Source organism: Etheostoma spectabile, chromosome 3, assembly GCF_008692095.1.
Source record: "Etheostoma spectabile isolate EspeVRDwgs_2016 chromosome 3, UIUC_Espe_1.0, whole genome shotgun sequence".
NCBI classification, from domain to species: Eukaryota; Metazoa; Chordata; class Actinopteri; order Perciformes; family Percidae; genus Etheostoma; species Etheostoma spectabile.
Window position 1 is genome coordinate 9063409 of NC_045735.1, and position 12357 is coordinate 9075765.

General features: G+C 39.7%; 1 pseudogene; it reads left to right on the forward strand.

Annotated features, from left to right (window-relative positions):
• Window positions 1-706: 706 nt before the first annotated feature.
• Window positions 707-12357, forward strand: part of LOC116681065 (von Willebrand factor A domain-containing protein 5A-like) — a 13986-nt pseudogene continuing 2335 nt past the window's right edge.

The window sequence follows — 12357 nt, forward strand, 5'->3', positions numbered from 1 at the left end:
TAGGAGGAGTGGAAGCTGAAGGCCGTGCGATGGCTCCATGCCCAGATGTTAAACCAGAACAATAAGTCATATTCTATTGTTTAAGTGTGGCTGGTAAAATCCGAATTCAGCTTTTTGCTGATTACTTGCTTTGTATGGAAGCTTGAAATGCTCTCTAGGTTGCAGAGTGCAGAAAGACGCCTTGGACTCTGTAGTGCACAGATTTGTCAATATTGCACTTTACTCTTTGCACTATTTACATTTTTTGTTACCCAACTCCAAAGAGATGTACCAACACGAAAAAAAGCTATTGTACCTCATTATCATCACTATAATCTATATACACGGCGTTCCACTTCTTACTCTTTCTTCTGTGTGGGCATATTAAACTTGTCCTGTTGTTGTTCATCGATAGTAAACGCCTCTTCAACTTCTCTCTTTCAATAAATGTTTATTCTAAATAATAATAATAATCGAGTACATAACCACACACACACGCAATACTTTGTCATGAATCAATCTCACAAGTATGACTCAGCAGTTACAGCTGTGACGTGTCTCATTGAGTAGATAAAAGGTCTACAGTAGTGAAGTATTTTTGATTTGGATGGCGAAGGCATTCCCCGCCTTACTCTCCGCCATGATTGGCTTAGCCTAACCAATCCCACTATATTGCCTTAGAATCTACCTACCCAACAGTTGAGGCAACCAGTATAGCCAACGAGGGAGAGGAGTGCGGGCCAAGCATTCTACATGCTTTCGCCGTCCTATGAAAACAAAAGAGCCTACTGCAGCTGTGTGCAGTGTTGTCCAGTCCTGTTTTAACGCTAACGTTAAAGTCATATCGCATACTGCAAGTGGAAATTTACTGGATAGATAATCATTCTCTGTAAAGGTAGGTATTTATTAAGTTACAAATATGACGAACGCAGTGCTGTCTTGGCTGTAAATGGTTTCACTGAATATACCGGGACATATCTGGAAGGGTTAAAAAACAATAAAAGGAAAAACCCGGAAGTTTCAGACGACTTCAGATCAGGTTAGAGCTTTTAAGTGTGTCAGATTCTGAACAAGCAAAACATTTATTTTCACTACGTTTAATTGCTTGAAATGGGATTCATGTGCGCGTGAGTGAACAGAGTCTGCGTGCATCTCTGAACTGTCACGTCAGGGCGTTGCAGTTAGAGACGAGGACTCGCCTGTGCTTCTAATTAAAAAGCTATCCGGAGCTTGTACTCCTAACTAAAGTTTTGGTAATTATTTATCCATTACAAGTTAAAGTGGTGCAATCCGTAATCCTAAATATAATGATCACTTTCACAGAGCCAATGTACAAAGTTATGGCGAGTTTCGGTCTGATATCAGTCAGAATGTGGCGTGGCCTGTCTTTACAGGAAGTCTGGACTGTGCGAGTGCGAGCCTTTCCCTGATTGTTATACACCATGGTGCGAGCCGTTCAGCGCAGATCGCATAGGCATACTCAACAAGGTTACTAAAAAAAACATTCCGACAAGGCCTAACGTGATTATAAAAAACATTACGAATTCACCATTTTAAATCTAGGATGAGAAAAAGGCTTATAATATCCTCCCATTTGTGTTCTGAATGTCTTCTTGAAAAGAATATATTGCCTATATTCTATTTTATAACAGATTGTTCAGGCACTACTTATTGTTGAATGTGATTGATAACTATCATTGTTGTATGGCTGGCTCAGGTAAACCCTTTTGTAAAACAAACATTGAATGAATGACATACACCTCTATTTATTTATCTAGTTTGACAATCCGTCATAATGGAATAAGAAGATAAACAAACTACTTTTACAAGGCGATTTTTGGGGGGCCTATTGGATCGGTGCAGGTTTCCGATACAGAACCAACATTTCAAGCATATCAGAGGATTTCAGATACTGTAGCCTAGTGGTATCAAACAACTCTTTTCTTTCAGTTGTTTTCTGCAGAGGCATTTCTTTTTTCGTATTTGATCATTATGTTGGTATATAGACAAAGTTTGGAGTTTGTTGCATTTAGAAAATTACTGTTAAAGTAGTCAGTCTGTGTGTGGTCATAGTCACTGTCTATAGTTGTCTTTTTTTGCTATCTGTAAAACATTAACCAGATGCAACATGAATAGTTAAAAAAATATTGCCATATCCCTTTCTATTACATAGGTTTAAAGATGAACTGCTGTGGTCTGGTAAATGCTGAGAAGGAACCAGGTAAAGATTTGTTTGCAAACATTAAAACCTTACTATTTGGTCTCCGTTCACACCTAAATAACATATAGCACCCTGTGAAATCAACAATATCATGGTTTACTGCATATGTGTGCTTGTTTTGAATTTTTGACTTGTATATGTGACTTTATCTGTTCTGTCATGGGAGTGAATTAATAAGGTGGTTCTGATTGTGCTGGTGTGTAAGTGTGTGTTTGGGCCACAGTGAGACAGCAAAGGAGCCTTTCTAATCAAAATTAATTCCATGGATAAGAAGAGAAGAAAACAACATAACAATGTATAATTGGGTATAATCATTGATCTGTATCATTATCCATTTCTGCATTTTTAAGATGTTATCCTGTTTGTTGGTTAGTTCCTCTGAAGAGCGTGGAGGTGGAGGTGGAGGTGAGGGACCATGTGGCTACAGTGGTCTCCACTCTGAACTATGAGAACAAGGAGGACAAACCCCTGGAGGCTGTTTTTGTCTTCCCTCTGCCTGGAGATGCTGCTGTCTGTCACTTCGGTGCTAAGATCGGACAGACAGAGATTGTAGCTGAGGTGAAGGAGAAAAAGAAGGTGAGCTGGACGGTGAAGATTTACTCAATACAACAGAGTCTGGGTACAAGCGGACAAAATGGGTTTCCTCAGGAGGGTGGCTGGGTCTCCCTTAGAATAGGGTGAGAAGCTCAGTCATCCGAGAGGAGCTCGAGAGTAGAGCGCTGCTCCTTCGCGTTGAAAGGAGCCAGTTGAGGTGGTTCGGGCATCTGGTAAGGATGCCCCTGGGCGCCTCCTAGGGAGGTGTTCACAGGCACGTCCAACTGGGAGGAGACTCGGGGAAGACCAAGGACTAGGTGGAGAGATTATATCTCCACCTGGCCTGGGAACGCCTCGGGATCCCCCAGTCTGAGTTGGTTGATGTGGCTAGGGAAAGGGCAAGTTTGGGGTCCCCATACTGGAGCTGCTGCCCCCGCGACCGATAACGGAATAAGCGGATGAAGGATGGAGGATGGAGGCAACAGAGTCTGAAAACCAGTGAAGGTACCTAAATGTGTTATCTGCCTCCAGGCTCGTGAGGAGTATGATGCCGTTGAGCTCTGTCAGCAGGCTTCGTGGCGGGAGAGTGATCAGAGTCCAGATATATTCTCTCTGGAGTGTGGGCAGTCTGCGTCCAGAAGAGAGACAGCTCCATCAGGCTGGAGTACGTCATGGAGCTGGCTGTGCAGGCTGATGAAGGGCTGAGGTTTTGTCTGCCTGCTGTGCTCAACCCTCGCTACCAACCTCGGGGTAGGAAACCCCAGCCAAACACTGTCATCAGGACTTTAAACTTCACTTAGTGCACACACACGGGCCCATACAGATGAAACAGTCACATGCCAATAAAAATGGCCAACAGTTTGTTCATTCCACGGGGACAACGCAATGTCTTTTTGTAGGCTGGACGATAAATGGTCTTGCCAATCACCAACATGGTACTGAGATGTGACTGTAGAACCATAGGTGAAGCCTGTACCTTTATTTATGTTATCAGTAAATAGAAACAGCCATACATCATTACATTACAATCAACTTACAACGAAAAGAAATACAGAACTGAAATACAAATACATACAAACAATTAGAAATATAAAACTATCTAGGAGTAGGATGTTTTATATAATAAACATTGGACATTTCCAGAGCTTTATTTATGTAATTACTGGTTTTTTGTGATTCGAATTCCTCATCTGTAAAAAAAAGAAAAGAAAAAAGGTTTATGGTCTGCATTTGTGATCGTTGTTCAAAACCACTAAAAGTTGTATTGTAGCCCTGCCAATATATTGTAACTGCACTTTCCTTCTCTGGTTCCTGGTTTGGGTCATTCACAGTTACAACTGGACAAAGGATTCGATGGCTAACTGACTCTTCAATTACTTCATTTCAAACCTATGTGATCTTGTTACAGGAAGTGAAGACGTCTGTACCAGGGTGACCTCTGTTCCAGCCTCTTTGGTGCCCTACAGTCTGTCTTTCTCTGCCCGGGTGTCCTCTCCTCGTCCAGTCTCTAAAGTAGAGTCCAACTGTCCTCTGGACGCTCTCCAGTACCTCAACACAGAGCAAACCCAGGCTTCGGTAGGTAGAGGGCTGATGTGTCAGCTGTGTGATTCTTCCTCAATACTGAGAACATAATATATCACTTTATTTATATGTATGCGTGTGTTTTGTGAACTGCAGGTCAAGTTGGCTGCAGGACACAAGTTTGACAGAGATGTTGAACTGCTGATTTATTACAAAGATGCCCACCATCCCACTGCTGTGGTGGAGGCAGGACAAGCCTCTGCCAAGCCTGGTGAGTGCAAATTAGTGAAGGTGTTACTTTGCAAGAAGTTCATTATCATCATCTTCCAACTTATGTTGGAATAAATAATACAAATCCAGATTTGTGGTCATTTTTCTATCTCTCCTCTGTGTTTCAGGTTCTCTGATGGGTGATCCAGTGGTGATGCTGAGCCTGTACCCTGAGTTCCCCCAGGCTGTGATGTCTTCAGTTGCCTCATGTGGAGAGTTTGTGTTCTTACTGGATAGATCTGGCAGTATGGGTGGGACCGTATAAAGAGTGCCAGGGTATTCATTATGTGTTAGCCCTGTCTATTAATCATTACAGTGTCCTATCTTTCTATCTTAGTATCTTTTCTCTCTTCCCTTAAGGATACTCTGCTGCTCCTGTTGAAGAGCTTACCAATAGGCTGCTATTTCAACATCTACAGTTGGGCCAGTCATGCAAACATCCCAGTAAGTCACTGGCTCATGACGCTCAGTCCAACAAATGTGTTCCTGTTTAAGGTGTTAATGCTTGTATATGTATGTGTGTGGGTGGCAGTCAGAGTGTGGAATACTGCCAGAAGACATGGAAGAGGCTCTGAAACAGTTAGGAGATGGACGCCAATCTAGGGGAACCGAGATCCTTGAACCCTCAAACACGATTTACAGCCAGCCCTGTATTCCCAGTCAACTAGACAAAAGTAATACACACCACACCACAAACAACACACACACACACACACAACACACAAACACAACCCACACACACACACACACACACAACACACACACACACACACACACACACACACACACACAAACACATACACCCCTTACTGGTCCTTGTTTAACAGGTTCACTCTTACCAAACCTTGAGCTTTACACTTTACTGTTAAAACCACTTGTGTTACTGAACTTTCAACACATGCTGAATGCTTCTGGGTGTGATGTAACTTAGAGTGTTTACTCTCCTCACTAGCTATTTGTCTTCACTGACGGAGAGGTGGGGAACACCAAAGAAGTTATAAATCTGGTGAGGAAGAATTCAGGTTCCCACAGGTAAAACCACAAGAACATTAATCACAACAAGCACCCGCCCAATTACAAGAATGTGTTTCATTTTCTAATTCTTTGTGTATTTAAAGAAAACTACTGTATTGTAGGTGTTTCTCTTTTGGGATTGGGGAAGGGGCCAGCTCCGCTCTTATCAACGGGTTGGCCACGGAAGGAGGAGGTCACGCTCAGTTCATCACAGGGACTGACAGGATGCAACCCAAAGTAAGAATTACACCATGAAGCCGTCAAATTAAAAAATGCAATTGGACATTTTTACTCAGAAATCATCGTTCCGGTACCTTAAAACAACAGGTGATGCAGTCGCTGCGTTTTGCACTGCACCCAACTGTGGTGGACATCTCAGTCAAGTGGGATTTGCCAAAGGGAGTGTCTGTCACTGCTTTCTCTCCACCAATCACAACAATTTTCCAGGGTCAAAGGTCACTGGTTTATGCCCAGCTCACTGGACAGGTAAGAGCAGCACCATCTCATAGTGACATACTTCTTTGGATAGATTTGTCAGGTTTTACATTTGAAGGATTGATTTGTATGTAATAATGATAGTAATGGTTTTTCCAACACTGTGATCATTTTCTCAGAGTTCAGAGGCAGCGGAGGGCTGTGTGACGGTGAAGTACAGCCTGGCAGGTCATCCCTCTCAGAACCAAGTCCACTTCAGTCTCAAACCTGCAGAGGACACTGGGTAAAACCTCGGGTCAAACAGCACTGTGATACATTGGATTCTAACCTTAAAAATGTTATGGTTAATGTATTTATTCAAGTTAAAACAAAAAGAAGCAAGGGAATAGAAATATGACATTATTTATTATAAGAATATTGTGATGATACCTTCCATTACTTGCTCAGTGGCTGACTTCACAATTAGGATAATGGTTATAAATGTAATCATTTTGTCACGCTAAAAGAGAAGATACCTTGAAATGTGTTGGTACTGTGTATATGTATATATACATGTAAATATATATAATACATGACAATTTCTTTTATAGTCAATTAAATAAAGTGCTGCATAGTTATAAATAAATTCACACATAAAATGAAAATGGTAACATTTAAACTGTGTTGTGAAGAAACACAAGGATCCCCTGCATTTGGGTTGAACAATATGCGAAACAAATAATTAATTCTATTTCTCTACAATGTTAAAATGTTAAAATACAGTCATGAGTCAATGACTTTTAAAGCTAGATTACCTGGAAGAATAGTCGTTGAATTTGTGAAGCTGTTTTAGTGTTGTTGTTGGCATCACGGTGATTGGTCCGCTGCTCTAGTGCAATGAGCCAGTGATATGAATGGCTAAAAGTGTACTTCACCCAACACTTTGCTATGCTGCAATACTAGAACCAAAATGGCAGAGGACTATGACTTCCTGTACTTGACAGAATACAATTCAGAGCGGATGTCCTCTACTGCACCTGGCTGACAGGCTTTTTCAGCCCTCTTGTTTCACTGAAGGACGTGCAGATTAGGGCATGTGGATCTTTAGATTGGCTGTATTGACAGTAAGTGATATTAATTTCCTGTACATAATGTCATTGCCCTGGTTGCACCCGGCTTCTCACCCAGTGTGTGTTGGGTTAGGCTCTATCTCTCTAGGATCCTGAGCAGGATACGCTGGTATAGATAACAACTAATTGAAAAACTAATATGGCAAATGTCTGTGCAGATGTGTTAACATCTCTCTTCTGTCTGCAGATTAACAGTCCACAGGTTGGCTGCTCGGACTCGAATTCGCTCTCTGGAGATGGAGGAGAGAGAGAGCAGAGGAGAGCAAGAAGAAGGATTGAAGAAAAAGGTGGTGGAGCTTAGTGTCCAATCAGGAGTGAGCAGTGCCTTCACTGCCTTCATTGCTGTCAACAAAGGAGACGGAGAGGTGATTCAAGGACCTCTGGTCCTCAGAAATGTTCCCATACCCAGTGAGTATATCCCAAAAAAAGGTTACCCTCTACTAAAGAGATACTGTACTGTAGCTGACTATGATTAATCATATAAAGGAAGCATGATGATGTACTTGTGTTTACAGTGCGGAAACTCATTGATCATATGCAAATCACAAATCAGTTTCATCATGATTTGATGGTGGCATTGATCTCTGCCACAGCATGTTTGCCACATCTGTACCACATGTTCCCATGCACTTTTGAGATATTGAAAGACCAAATATTTAATATTTATGTATTTTATGCTAAGTATCTCCGTCTTGACAACTCAAAACATTTTTTATTTTTAACTCTTTTAAGGGATGTCCTGTTATTTTTCAATGCGCGAAGTCAAGTGGGAGCCATGCCTCCTGTAATGAATTGTAAGTACAGAGTTGATTGGCAGTTACACACATCTGTGGGTTTCTGTGAAAAAAGTAAATTGTGTAACTAAAACAAAACACATTTATGTGGCAGATTGCTCTTATTTTTGTTCATCTTGAATTGTTAAATACTGTGTGTACAGTAGGTGTAGGTTGGCAATAATGTGTTTTGGTTGTTGGAAACATGCAGCAAGTGAGGAAGATTGAGCTGCTGTGTGTGTGCATGGAACAGCTGGTTATCAGAACAGGAAGTATCAAATCAAATGATGTTTCTAAAGCGCCACATTGATTTGTGCTAGGAAAATATACAGTATGACTAATTCACTGGCAGAGCAGCAGATGGACTAGTGTTTATTGTGACTGAGTGTGGATATTAAAAACAGACATCAGGGATATGAGCAGGAAGTGTACAAAAATAAAACACAAAAAACTCAGTCATTTTATATAGGCAATATTAGTAGGACAAACTGTATAAAGTTAATTTTCAATGGGTATATTTCTTACAAAAAGTAGTAACATGAGAATTGAATAAATAGTTTTTAATTGAAGTCTGGAAATGTGATAGCTGTAGTCAATTATCTCTAAATAAGCAAGGGCGGATTCTTAGAAGTTTTGTTACCAGCCTCTTAACTTCATAATGGACTCTAAGTTGCTGTGTGAAATAGAATCTTATTTAAATTAGCCATTAGATTTTAAAAGATATAAATTAAATTAATTAATCATTTTATGTATGGTGTTAAGTGTTTGTATTTTTTATCAAACTCTGCAACGGTGTGGTTGCACATCTGAACACGTGTTTCCCATGCATTTTTGAGATACAGTGTTTTGAATTTTACAAAGACTGAATAGTTTTTGATACTGCTTGTTGTGAGTCATTGGTACCAGTGTTTTGTATAGAGTTTTTTTAAACTAAGTCTCATGTATGACATCATATTTTTTTTTTTTTAAATCTCTAAGCACATGATGGCCCCGAGTCTTCTGGGTCTGCTCTGTCCTTTCCACTTTTGGGGAAGTAGGTAAGTAAATAGCTGAATAGCAGTGTAACACACATCAGTTTCTCTGTAGAAAACATTACTAAATATAACTGACACTGACTCAGGATCATCTTAGGTCAGTCCTGGCTCGTCCTGAGATTCAAGAGGTAGACATGGAAATGGATGTTCGCAGTTAATGAATTTAATTGAATTTCGACTTTTCATCCAGTGTATTTTTATTTAGTCAAACTTTTTACAAGTTCAATACTTCATTAATGGACCAAATACTGCAAAACTAAACTAAACAAAGTCTCAGTTTAGTCCTTAGAGTACTATTGTATGGACTTTGGTACCGCTCATTAACTTACATAATGGACTGTAAGTTGCTGTGTTGAAATATTAATCATGTGTTAATATACAGCCATTAGACTTTAGAAGATAAAATTAAATGCAATTTAATCATTGTTTTGTGTGTGAAGTCTTTTTGTATTTGTATCAAACGCTGCCCTAGTTCTGGTGCAGTGGTTTAGACATGGAGGATTTCTGCTTTATCATGAAAACAAAAGCATTGGATCATTTGCAATCTCAAATCAGTTGAATTTGATTTGGAGTGAGAGCTAAACATTTGTTCTTTGCTCACGGTGTGTTTGCACATCTGAACACATGTTCCATGCATATTGGGAGGCAGTATTTTGAATATTTTTGAAGACTGAATATTTGTTGAACTGCTTGTTATGAGTATTGGAACCAGTGTTTTGGTATAGAGTTTTGGTACTATGTCTGTATGACCTAACTTTATTTTTAAATCTCTAAGACATGAGGCCCGGAGTGTCCTCAGTCTGCTCTGTCCTTTTCCTGAGATGAATGGTAAGTAAATAGTGAATAAGCAGTGTAACACAATCAGTTTCTCTAGTAGAAAATATACTAAATATAAACTACACTGATCAGGATCATCTTAGTCAGTCACGACTCGTCATGAGATTCAGGGTAGACATGGAAACTGTATGTTACAGTTTAATGATTTGATGAATTTCTGACTTTTCATCCAGTGTATTTTTATTAGTCAAACTTTTTACAGTCCAATACTTTCATTAATGGCCAATACTGCAAAACTAAACTAAACAAAGCCTCAGTTTAGTCCTTAGAGTACTTACAGTACAGTACAGTACGACAATTTCACAGGACATCAGCAGATGGAATAGTGCTATTTGGACTGAAGTGTGGATATAGTAAAACACAGACATCAGAGACATGAGGCAGGAGTTACAAAATATAAACAAACTCAAAAATATAACTAAAATTCTTTGTCATTTCAAATAGGCAAATATTTAGTAGTAAAAACCGGTATTAAAGGGTTTTGTTTGGTGAGGTAACATCAACGGGAATAGATTTTGATCATTGGTTTTTGTACAGCCTCATTAACTTCATAATGGATTGTAATTGTTGTGTTGGAAATATGAATCATTTATTATCCATTAGATTTAAAAAATAAATAATAAAAATTAATTAATCATTTTTTCTGTAGTGAAATTTTTGTATTTGTATCAAACTCTGCCCCGATTTCTGGTGCAGTGGCTTTAGACATGGAGGATTCCAGTATTACAAGTTATGTCCCTTGTATTACTGTAGATGCTTTTTGTAACGATCTCCTTTTTTTCTTTTAAGTGATGGACATGGATGACATGGCAGGTTTGATACAGACATGGGTTTAGAGGGTAAGTAATAAAGATATTGTAGTGGCAATCTGTCCACAAATAATGCCACCTGGGTGAAATCTGAAGCCCTTTCCAAACTCTGCTGGGTGCAAATAATGAGTTCCGCCGTCGTGTACCAGATTTCCCATCCACCTCACCTGTGATTCCCTTTATTACCTCCAATTAAACAACCCACAACTGGTGCGCATGTGACGTAAACAACAAACCATTTACGCAGACCTCCCGCACACAAACACACTACACACATAACAAAAAATATATAGCCTTAAAGTAGTATTGAAGAAGCACCTGCTGATGTTGGACGGTCTGTGCGGTTACCTTGAGTTCAAACAGAAGGGAAGGGTGGTGGGTTTCTGGGGTTGGGTGGCTAGCAAGTAACATTGTTTTGTGTGCATGTTAAAAGTAGGTTTAGTAAAGACTCAACACTGCTGCTTTAGACTCTTTTTTGGCTTGTCTGGGTTCTTTATTTATATCTAAGGAGGCAAGGTGGAGGCGCAGCGATGAAGCTCTCTCTCTCTCTCTCTCTCTCTCTACTCTCTCTTCTCTATCTCTCTTATGGGGTGGGCTAAATTCTCTGTGCGGGCTAAGCATAGAAAGGGAGGTTACTTTCTATGAGCGGCCCATCTGAAGCCAGGATACCAGGGCTAGGTTTACAACTCACCATCTAGCCACTGGGGGACCATCGTTAAAAAAAAACTCATAAAAGTAAAATTTTCATGTCTTAATTTTACTCAGACAAGCAATGTGTTGGCACTAGAACATAATTTATACAAGAAACAAACTAGAAAGTCAATAATAAAGTGAATAGCCCGATTCTAAATAGGGGGAGTATTATATTACGACCACCTTTACACTGTAGTAATCACTCAATAGTGTTAGCCTCAGGAAATCTGTTACAATAATCACAAAGATGATCTTTATCTTTGCACTTTATATTTCAGAAAAGCTGATTCTCCATGCAGCCACCAGAGACCCTTTGCTGCAGCTGGTCTCCTCCAGAAGGCGTCTGGCTGCTGGGTGCTGGATCCAGATCTGGCTGCTGCACTGGGAAAGACCAGCGAGGAGGTGGAAAGCCAAGCCTGCATTGGTGGGTTAAATGTCAAATATAATAACATGAAGTATTAATAATTATTATTGATAAATAATTTAATAATAATATTTACTGGGAAGTGTCTTCAATCCTATTTATACGTGTGGAGGCATAGTACCAATTTGTTTTGTTGGTTGTTTTGTGTACATCTTGTGACCTTTTTGTGTATACCCGTCCTGGCGCGCTGTTAGTTGTTGTTTTGCCTGTGTGCTTTTCTTGACTGATAGTGTGAACAAGCATGCCAATGTGTTTATATCTTCAAATTATATTAATGCTCCCTATTTAGAATCTGACGATTCAACTTTATTATTAAGATTCTTGTTTGTTTTCTTGTATAAATTAGGTTTATAGTGCCAACTTTGCTTGTATGAGTAAGAAATTAAAGGTCCCATGACATGAAAATTTCCCTTTATGAGTTTTTTTAACTATGGTCCCCCAGTGGCTAGGAATGGTGATAGGTGTAAACCTAGCCCTGGGTACCCTGGCTCGGATGGGCTGATCATAGAAAGGTAACCTCCCCTTTCTATGCTTAGTCCACACAGAAAATGTTCAGAAAAAATTCTTTATTTAGATAATAAATAAAGAACTAGACAAGAGCAAAAAAAGAGTCTAAAGTCCTGTCAGCTGCGGTGTGAGTCTGTAGTAAACCTACTTTTTAACATGCACACAAAACAATGTTACTTGCTAGCCCCAACCCAGAA